Source organism: Camelus ferus, chromosome 8, assembly GCF_009834535.1.
Source record: "Camelus ferus isolate YT-003-E chromosome 8, BCGSAC_Cfer_1.0, whole genome shotgun sequence".
Lineage (NCBI taxonomy): Eukaryota > Metazoa > Chordata > Mammalia > Artiodactyla > Camelidae > Camelus > Camelus ferus.
In genome coordinates this window covers 74,351,450-74,360,991 of record NC_045703.1, presented here as the reverse complement: position 1 = coordinate 74,360,991, position 9,542 = coordinate 74,351,450, and positions in this window count along the sequence as shown.

The window sequence follows — 9,542 nt, the reverse complement described above, 5'->3', positions numbered from 1 at the left end:
CAGACGTAACCCATTAGAGGGAAGAGGTTGCCTTTGTCCCAGAGACGCTTCTTCTCCTGGTCATTGTGGTGCAGTCGGAGACTCTGGAATCTCCCTGCAGAGGAAAGGGCACCTGTGTATTAAATGCCCATCGGACAGAGATGCCTGTGCAGCAGGGGTCACGTCAGGGGCTGGAGAGACACACCTGAGGCACCCAGACTGTTCCCACCCCTCTGGCAGGGATAACGGCTGCAGACAAGGACTCCAGCGGAGTGACGTCATCCGCGGAAAGAAGTCAGCGGCAGGGCCAGGTGTGAGTGAGGGAGACTCAGGCTCCTAAGCCCTGCGACCTCGACCTGGCCCTGCTCATTGGCGACAGCAGCGGCAGCGGTGCACCGGAGCACAGCCGCGGGAGTCGCCGAGGCTCCTTCAGGGTGGAGCGGGCCTGGAGGAAGAGGGGCCGCCTCACACGGCTTTACACTCCTTAACCCCGAGTAATTCAAGGCTCCCCGTCACTTTCAGAAGTGAGCTGACTTGGGTAATGAACGTTCAAGAAGACAGAACAGCCTGGGTTTCTCAGGAAGCCCCTCCCAAGGAAAAGCCTCGCGGCCCCCAGAGCTGATTCCACTTTCACTCTCCCCAGCCCTCTTGGAAGCCAGGGAGTGCGCCGTCTTCCACCTGGGCAGGCACGCGGCCTGCCCAAGAGCGCAGAGGGCCCCGGAGGCTCAAGAGTGCAGCTTTGGAACCCTCAGTCCCCTGTTCCACGAGGGCCCCGAGGCCCTTCTGAGGCTGACGCTTTAAGTTGACATTTTAATCAGATAGTCCCTCACTGCTCAGGGCTTACGCTGTTTGCAGCAGGAAATCCAGGCACATTGATCAGAAATGTCCATGTAAAGACACAGGTGTTTACAGACCGGCTATGGTCCACCCTGCCAAGGGACGCCCCGCTGCCCAGCCTGGGGTTGCGCTGTACAGGCAGGCTGCCAGGGAGGACAGGAAGGAGCCGTGGGGATTAATATGACCAGGTCGGGGCAGAGCCCTTTTGGGCGCAGCTGGTGCTGGACTCAGCTCCCAGGGCCCAGGAGCCCCCGAAGGTGGCCAGACCCCAGCCCTCCTCCCCTCAGCCCCAGGCTCCACTCCCCACCTTCCCTGAGACTCTGGTGAGACCAGCAGAGGAGGCGAAGCGCAAGGATTTTCCTTCAACTTTTCCTCTGGACATAATTTTGGACTTCCAGCAGTGTTGCAAGGACAGTACAAATAGTTCTCATTATCAAGTCATCTGTCCCGTCCACCCTTCCGTGTTGACCAGTGGGCTCTCTGAAGTCAGGACACGTGTTCCCTGCTGCCCAACATCGGTGTAGATGCCCGCAGTGTCTCCATTCAGCGGCTCACGCCCATGGTCCTCCCCGAGTGGGGAGGTCCCCATCTCCGCTGCCTGCTGTTTGGCCCGCCCTCCAGGCTCTCTGGCTGACTTCGTTTTAGGCTAAAGAGCTTTCCTCAGGGGCACCTTCGTGGAGGAGGTGGGACGGACGTTCTGATTCTGTGTGTCTCTGACCCGGAGGCAGCCAGCAGCACTAAGACGTGACTAGGGTGACCTGTGCTAAAGCCCCCGATGCAGGGTCAGCGAGCGAGGGTGGCTCGCACAGCAGGGGACCCTCGTGCGTGCTCTGCATGGTTCACTAGATGGCCAACGGCACGTGGAGGGAGTGTTTCTGCCACGAAAACTGGACTTGAGCCTGGTCAGACCTCTTGATCTAGTTGCCAGCTTACAGGAGCACAAGGACCGAAAGACGTGGTCTGGACACCACCAGGATCTACTCAGCCAAGTCTGGGCAGAGGAAGAGAGATGAGGGAACACCCGGGTTGGAAAAGACTTAGATAAAAACAGTTAAAAAAACCCTCATGAGCCACTAGAGAAATGTAAACACTGACTGGACGTGTTAATGATACTAAAAGTCACACTTGCACATACTGGAGAGAAATGTGTGCGAGTGTGTGAGGATGTTGGCCACGAAAGAAGTTTCGTTCTGGTCAAGTTTGTTCTTCTCGTCGTCACTGGTAGTTGGGGACCATAGTGTGAAGCCAAAGGTAGATATTGGAGTGGGAGACCATGTTTTTTTTTTTATTCTGATAAATAAACAGTCACCTAGACACAAAGTATACGGTGAGGATGTGTTTGCGTGGTATCCAGCCAGCAAAGCTGTATGTGGTTAGTAATTTCTCAGTCTATGAATTTTGCGGAAAAGCGATACGAACGTGAAATGGTGTTCCTGAAGAGTGGCTGGATGTCTGCAGAAGAGTCGGGTAGGAGAGAGTGAGCACGCGAAGCCTGGGGCCTCAGACGTGGGTGGTGCGGCCTCACGTTACCAGGGTGGACACCAGAATTTACTCGACAAATTCAGGCATTTGTTGTTTGGAAGGTAATTCAGAGATAGTCTTCTTAAAGACGATTCATGTCTGCACAGCATTTCCCCCAGAAGAACCTTAAATTGCATTCATTTGCTCAAATAAACAAATATTTCCATTTTGGAGAAAACTATCTGACTGATGTCACCCTGGGAGGTGGGGAAGGTGACACCCTTGCTTTGACTTGAGACACAGAACACTCTTTCTCACTTTGCTTGTTCCTTAAGGAAAATCTGCCGCCTCACTCTGGCGTTTGCTGATCCCGTATTCTGGAGATTACGGTCCTAACAGAACGCGGGGGGTGTCCCGGGAGGAGCGGAGGAGCGTTGCATGATGTGCTGCAGGCAGGAGACAGACTCTCTTCCGAAGCTCTCGGAGGGACAGCATTCCTGGAAAGGGAGCTGGGTTCTGGAGAGGAGGGAAGAGTCCAAAGTTGTGGGGGGGGGGGGCCCACCTTGGGCGAAGGCGGCAGCCACAGCCTCGGGTGGCGGGATGGGCTGTCGGGGGTTGTCGAGGAGACCGAATCTCCCTTTGCTGTGATTTCTGGAAACGGTGAGCATTCCGTGGTGATGCACAGCTGCAGAGTGGAGCGCGAGGACTTGGACTGTTCAGGCTTGCTCAGCTCTCAGGTTCTCCCGCAGAGGTTGCCGGCCACGTCTGTGCTACGAGTGCACTGGTTTTCACCTCTAGCACAGTCCAATCAGTACCAGCCACGTGCTAGAAAGGCTTTACGTTAGCTTGAGCTTTAAGAGGACTGGGAACTTGGCAGGGGCCTCATGGTTTGTGAACGCTCATCTTTGGAGACAGAAGTGAAAGCTGAGAACTTCTGCCACTCTTATGGGCACCTGTGCCATGCACAGCGTGGCCAGACGTCTAGAGTCACATCCATGTCCGAGGAAGTGACCCTTGATGTGCTTTGTGGACCAGTGGTGTCCCCATGCTCCCCCCCAAGTGGGGAGGAAGTGCTTTCTGTGTTTGCCCCTCACCTGCAGGGACTGTGGGCACAACTCCTTCAAGAATTCGAGGGGATTCCTGGGACTTTGAGGATTTCAGCCCTTTCTTACAAGCCTGGAAACAACTTGGGAGTAAAAAGTCAAGTTATATACAGTATTAGAAGGGGCATATTCATCAGGGGAAGACATCCGAAACCTAGGAGGCATTTCAGTGAGGATGACAAGGCCGGGTGAGGTCCCTTTCTGCCCACACGGCCCTGACGAAGGGGCGGGAAGGGAGGCCTGGTTCAGTCCTGACCCAGCAGGGCTGTGGTGTGGGCCGAGGGCCAGACAGGAACACAGAGACAGTGTTCAGCGGTCTGGCCAGCAAAGCACAAGGGAAGGGTGGGCTTGTCGATGCTCTGACGCAGGAGCCAGTCCGCCTCGGCCATTCTTCCTCCTCCCAGGAGGCTCTGACCTTGGTCCTGGTTTTCGGGTTCTGCTGATTCCCACCGTATTCCAGCAGCGTAAACTTGCTTCCTACTCCCAAAAGGACCCTGCAGAAAGTAGGACTCTTCCAAGTAACCAAGGGACAGTGCACTCACTCCTCCATGGTGCACGGGGAGCTGCTTCTGAGTCTGGGTGTTTCCCCAGAAGCATCTGTGTGTCCCCGAAAACAAACTGGCATCACCAAACTGGCCCAGACAGGAACTGGAAGGCTGGTATGTTGCAGCCCCCTCTTCTCCCTTCCTGCTGCATGTGCATTCCAAAGCCAAAGACGCTATTTTTACTTATTTGCTTATTTCGAGTCATCTATGGGTGGCCGCTTCTGACAGTCCAGGAGTGTCCCTCGGGTGTGAGGCGGCCTGCAGCCTCCTGGGCTCCTAAGCCCCTTCCTCAGTGTGGGGAGCCTGCCCTGGGGGCAGAGCCTGTGACACAGTGGGCAGAACTCCCAGTGGGAGGAGGACGCCATGGTCATTCTCCGCCTGCACCTGATACACCTCACCTGCCCCTGCTCTTAGACACTTGGACAGTCTCCCAATTTTGGCAGTCTAAACAATGTTTCACTGAACATCTTTGTGCATAAGTCATTGTGATTATGTCTCATTTTTTCATTATGATAAATTTCTGCTATGGGATTAGTCAAAGGAAATAAACACTTTAAAGACACTATCTATTTATAAATTCCCACTAGAAAATTTGTACCAATTTGTAGTCATATTTCCTTACAGGATCTTGTAATCCTACAAGAACCCAGTTGTTTGTCACCAACAATATGAATCACGATATAAAAAATTCATTTGCGAGTTTGATTAGTGAAAATAGGGATCAAAGTTGTTCAATTTTTATCCATTTAATGGTGGCTTCATTCTTTTTTATCTGTTTTTGGAGGTCCTACTTTTTCCACTGCAGTTGGCACCCTATTGTCTTTAGTGAGGACCTACTGTGTGTCAGGTGTTTAATATACTTTTTAAAATTCAGCGTTTATAACACAGCTGGGTGGGGATAATTCTGTCCTTTCCTGAGGCACAGAAAGGCCACACGTTCCTCAAAGGGCCCGGCAGGCCAGTCCCTGACTGTTGGCACTCTTCCCTGGAAGAGCATCCCTCCCCAGACCAGCTGCCTGTGTTCAGAGCCAGCACACTGTGTGTCTCGTGTGCTTGGATGGGCATATTTTCGTCTTAATTTTTCAAACAACTGTATTTGCAGTATAATTCACACGGGGCAATATGCACACGAGTTAAACCCACCTTTGGATGAGTGCTGAGAATGAGATCAGCTCCACAGTTCCACAGTCAGGACAGAGGACTCCCAGCACCCATAGTCCCAAAAGCACCCTCTGCACAGTCCCTGCAGGGGATCAGCTGATTCCAGTAATGGAGGTGCTGGGAGCTCAGGCACGTGGACCCTTCTCACTGTTGAGCTAGCTTCTGTTCACACGTATCACACACTTCTTTTCTTTGCTTAGGAAATTTTGTAATAATTGTTCCATGCAAGCCCACTGGGGAGATAGACGTAAAGGGACCCCGTCTTAGTTCCCCACATGGAAACTGGCTGCTGCACACTCCATTTTCTGCCAGTCTTGCTGCCAATTCATCTAGACTCAGAGAAGCTGCCTCTTCATGGAAGCTGACCCCCACCACGGAAGCTGACGGCCTTTTCTAGCTTTTCTTTTCCCATCCCTGCCTGCTTCTTGAAGCCCGTCTAGGGCTGCATCAGCGCCTTGCACTCTGGGCCTGCTCTGCTCCTGGAGGCGGCTTCCGCTCTGTTGAGGACCAGGCCTCTGGTGGGGTGTGTGCTTTCTGGTGCAGTTAAGAGGACAGGACGGTGTGACAGAGGAGGTGAGCTCTTGAGTGGCTCCACAGAGGGATTAGGGTGCATTCTTGCTGCTCCTCAGGGGTCGAGATAAACCGTCACCAGCTGACACCTAGAATAGGTCTTGGGGGCACTGGTTGGGGCCAGGCTGAGGAGGCAGGAGCTCCGGCTGAGGGGCTGTGGCGGGGCTGGCCTGGAGGGCAGCTTCATTTGGGTGAAATAAACGAAATTCTCCAAGTCAGTCAGTAGGAATGCAAAGGACTGACTGGGCTCCTCTGTCCCTGCTCCCACCCATCCCCTTCCTGGTTGCTGTCACCGCGGGCACAAGCCGGCAGTGGTTCTGGGCAGCGGCTCTGCCGTACTTCTCGCCTCAGCGCTGCCTCAGCCTCCTGGCCCTGCCGCGCTCTGCACACCCTCTGTAAGTTAAAAAGTCTTTGAGACACAAAGACTCCAGTTTAGAAAGACCACCTGGTGAAAGGACAGAGTCCTCCCTGATTCATTTTCACCTTAATTCCATTTCAGTTGGAGCACTCATGCTCTGCTGCCCCTGCTCACCCAGGGCCCCAGGCACCTCGTCCTGGGCAGCACGGGTCGGCCAGGCAGTGGCCTCTGGGCCTCAGACCATGTGTTCTGAAGCACAGATCAAGGCACAGGCTCGTGGCCACACCCTCGGCCCTCCCTGTGGGTCTTCAAGCCTGGGGCTGCTCTGGGTTTGCTGACGCTGTGGAAAGTCCCAGTGGACCAACGGTGGGGCACCGCAGCTGCATTGAAGCAGCAGCCTGTGCCTCTGTCAGCTGATGTCATGGACACAGCACGGCTCTTCTTAGCTGGAGGGTCAGCACCTGGAGAGCTCAGGGAAGCAGTCTGAGAACCGCAGTGACCGTCAGTGTCAGGTCCGTGAGGACTGGAAGTGAAAACGGCAGAAGCTGCTGCAGCGTCAGCACGAGGCAGGAGCCATCTGCTGCAGGAGCAGCTTCCTCGCCCAGCGCTCCAGCCGCTGGGGATGAGAGCGCAGATGGGGCCTCCGGGACCCCGCCTCCCCAGATGCCAGGGAGGCCAAGGCCTCCCTGTCCCCTGTGTGCGAGCCACCAAACTGCTCTCCAAACGTCTGCCCAGAAGCGCGGTCCCTGCTCTGCAGGAGCTCCCGTCTGGTTCTCAGACGTGGAGGCTGAAGGCCAGGGCCCCACCACCAGCAGAGATGGAATCCTGGAGGGTTCTGACCTTCCCCCACTGAATGGCTCCCTACAGCATTTAAACATTTTTTCGAAAGGATTTGCAGCATGTTGCTGCAGGTCCCCTCCACAGAGTCTCTGCACGTGTGGGGACCTCGGATTCTGAGCAGGAGACACAATTTCCATCCTACCAACTGGGACATGGGGGCGGGACTGGTAGCGGATCTGCCTGTCTCCCGTCCACGACAACTCTCCCTGGTGTCCCTGTTTCCACGCACCCACTGACCCCCACCCTTCTGGAGACTCCCAGAACCTCCCAGTCAGGTGCAGGTTCTCTGCTCCCACGACCCCAGCAGGCCATGACTTTATAGCTGTCATGAAGCTGGCATTCCCTCCCCAGGCCTGGCCTCTCTGCAGATATGAGGTATCTGGTTCCTTCTGTATCTGGAGCCTGTCACCTAAAGGCCTCATCAGTCGTGGGAGACAGGAAGGAGCAGCCTGGGAAACAATACCAAGATGTGTGGAGAGAGGCCTCTGCTCTCACTGAGACCCTGGCTCTTTTTGCTGCTTTGTCAATAGTGAGAGGTCCTCTGTCCACCCATCCGTTCGGTGTGCTGAGCCCAACGCTGCCAGCTCCGAGCAACTTCGGGCAAATCTCTCAGCCAGATCTTCCCTCTAGTATTAAAGCCTCTTCGGTCCTGGGACTAGGTCTCCTGGAAGTGATTTAGACTTTGCCTGGGACATGAACAGCCCTCATGCAGAGCTGCCGACACTCCGGCCTGGGCTAGGAACCTCAAAGGTGGGAGAGATGCGGCAGGTAGATTCATCACTCCTCCCAGGCCCACAGTGCATAAGGGGTCAAATGGCCAGTGAGACCAGGCCATCCAGGCTCGACGGAGAGCCACGGTGACAGAGTGGACGCTGAGACACGGTGATCATCCCAGGACTTCCCAGCCACCAGCTCCTCTGCTCTGTGCTGACAGCCTGCTGTCTCTGCAGAAAATGTAATGACCTCTGGAAATTTGGGAAGTTCGATGAAGTGGGTTTTGACCTCTCGCTACACTTTCACTTTCTTGCCTTGGTCTACTGAGGAAGTGAAAATTCCAGACTGCCATGTGACCCTCATCAGATCAGCGGGGTTCGTGTCATTTGTGCTTTTTCCCACGACACTGGCAAGAAAGCTCACCTGTGGGAACTCAGCACTGCAGGGCCGCGTCTGGAGGAAGGACTTGCTCAGAGGAAGCTCTGTTCCTGCAGCTGCACTGTCTGTGCACAGGGTGCTCACGCCTCCCCATCTCTGGCCTGCAGCTCCTCGTGTCCCTACCACCCGGCCCAGGGTCTTCAGTACGTGGCCAAATTATCGGCAGGAAGATGTAGCTGAAAGAGGTGCCTTCTTGGACATCCCCCACGCCCCAGGGCCCTGAAGAGACGGGGTCCAGGTATTGGGTGGGCGGCAAGGGTGACAGAAACTCATCCAGTTCAAAGAAATAATTTTAAAAGCACATGGATCAGTGACGCAGCTGACAGAGGAAGGCACCGAAGCTGTCCACCTCCCAGTCCCCCAAACCTATGAGTATGCTGCTTTGTGTGGACACAGGATTCTGACTCTGTGATCAAGCCAAGGGTCTTAGGATGGGAGATTATGCTGGATTCCTGGGAGGCCTAACATAACCAGAGTGTCCTGGAAAGGGGAAGACGGTGGCAGGAAAGCCAGACAAGAAGGAAAGGTGAGGACGGAGGTGAGGTAGAGGTGGAGGGGAGGGGGAGGAGAAGGTGAGGGGGAGGAGCGGGTGAGGGTGGAGGCAGAGGTGAGGGAGAGCGAGGTGGGAAGGTGCTGTGCGGATGGAGGAGGGACCAGGAGCCGAGGGATGTGGTGGCCTCTGGAAGCTGGAAAGGCAGGAAGGGAACTGGATCCTGGAGCCCGGAAGACCAGCCTCACTGACACTGGGCCTGAGCCCAGGGAGACCCGTCTCAGATTCCACCCGTCAAAGCTGCAAGGTGACCAGTCTGTCCTGTTTTGAGTCACCAGGTTTGTGACCTTTTGTTACAGCAGCAAAAGGAAGCTGGCACCGGGGCTGGCTCCTCGGGAGGAACTGGAGACGGACGGAGAAGGGTGGGCAGGGCTGCACCTCTCCGGGCCTTGCCAGCAGCCAGTGTCCGAGGCTGGATCCTGAGAGCATGTCTCCCGTGCCTTGGAGACCGTTGCTCTGGACAGCCCACGAAAGTGGGTGTTCTGGGAAGCTGGGAGCAGGTGGGGATGGGTGGTGAGGGCAGCTGGCTCTGCTTGAAGGCCCTTTGTCTCAGTGGCAGTTGGGTGCTGTCAAGTGTGTGCTCCAGAACCCAGAGATTTCTGCAGAAAAAATGCTCAGTTCTTTCCCAAATGCCACGAGAACTTCACGGATGGGAATGAAGAACAGTTGCCAGGAGCAGCTGCTCCTGATTCATGACGCTTCTTCTTTAAATATATTTCTCAGGGGGGAACCAAAGGCTTTCACAAGCATTTTGCTCTGAAGTATTCAAAGAATGTTTCTTGCTTTTTCTTATTACAGCAACAGTTCTAGCATCTATAAGCTGAATCATGAGCCCTGCAGCAGAACCAGAGGGCTGACAAGTTAGTGGGAGAAACTGAGTTGCAGCCCCTGCAGCTGCCGTGAGACGGCACCTTCCTGAGATGATCATTGCCTCCTTTGCGAACCTGGGCTGAAACGACCCGCAGAGATGTGCGGGGTCCCACACA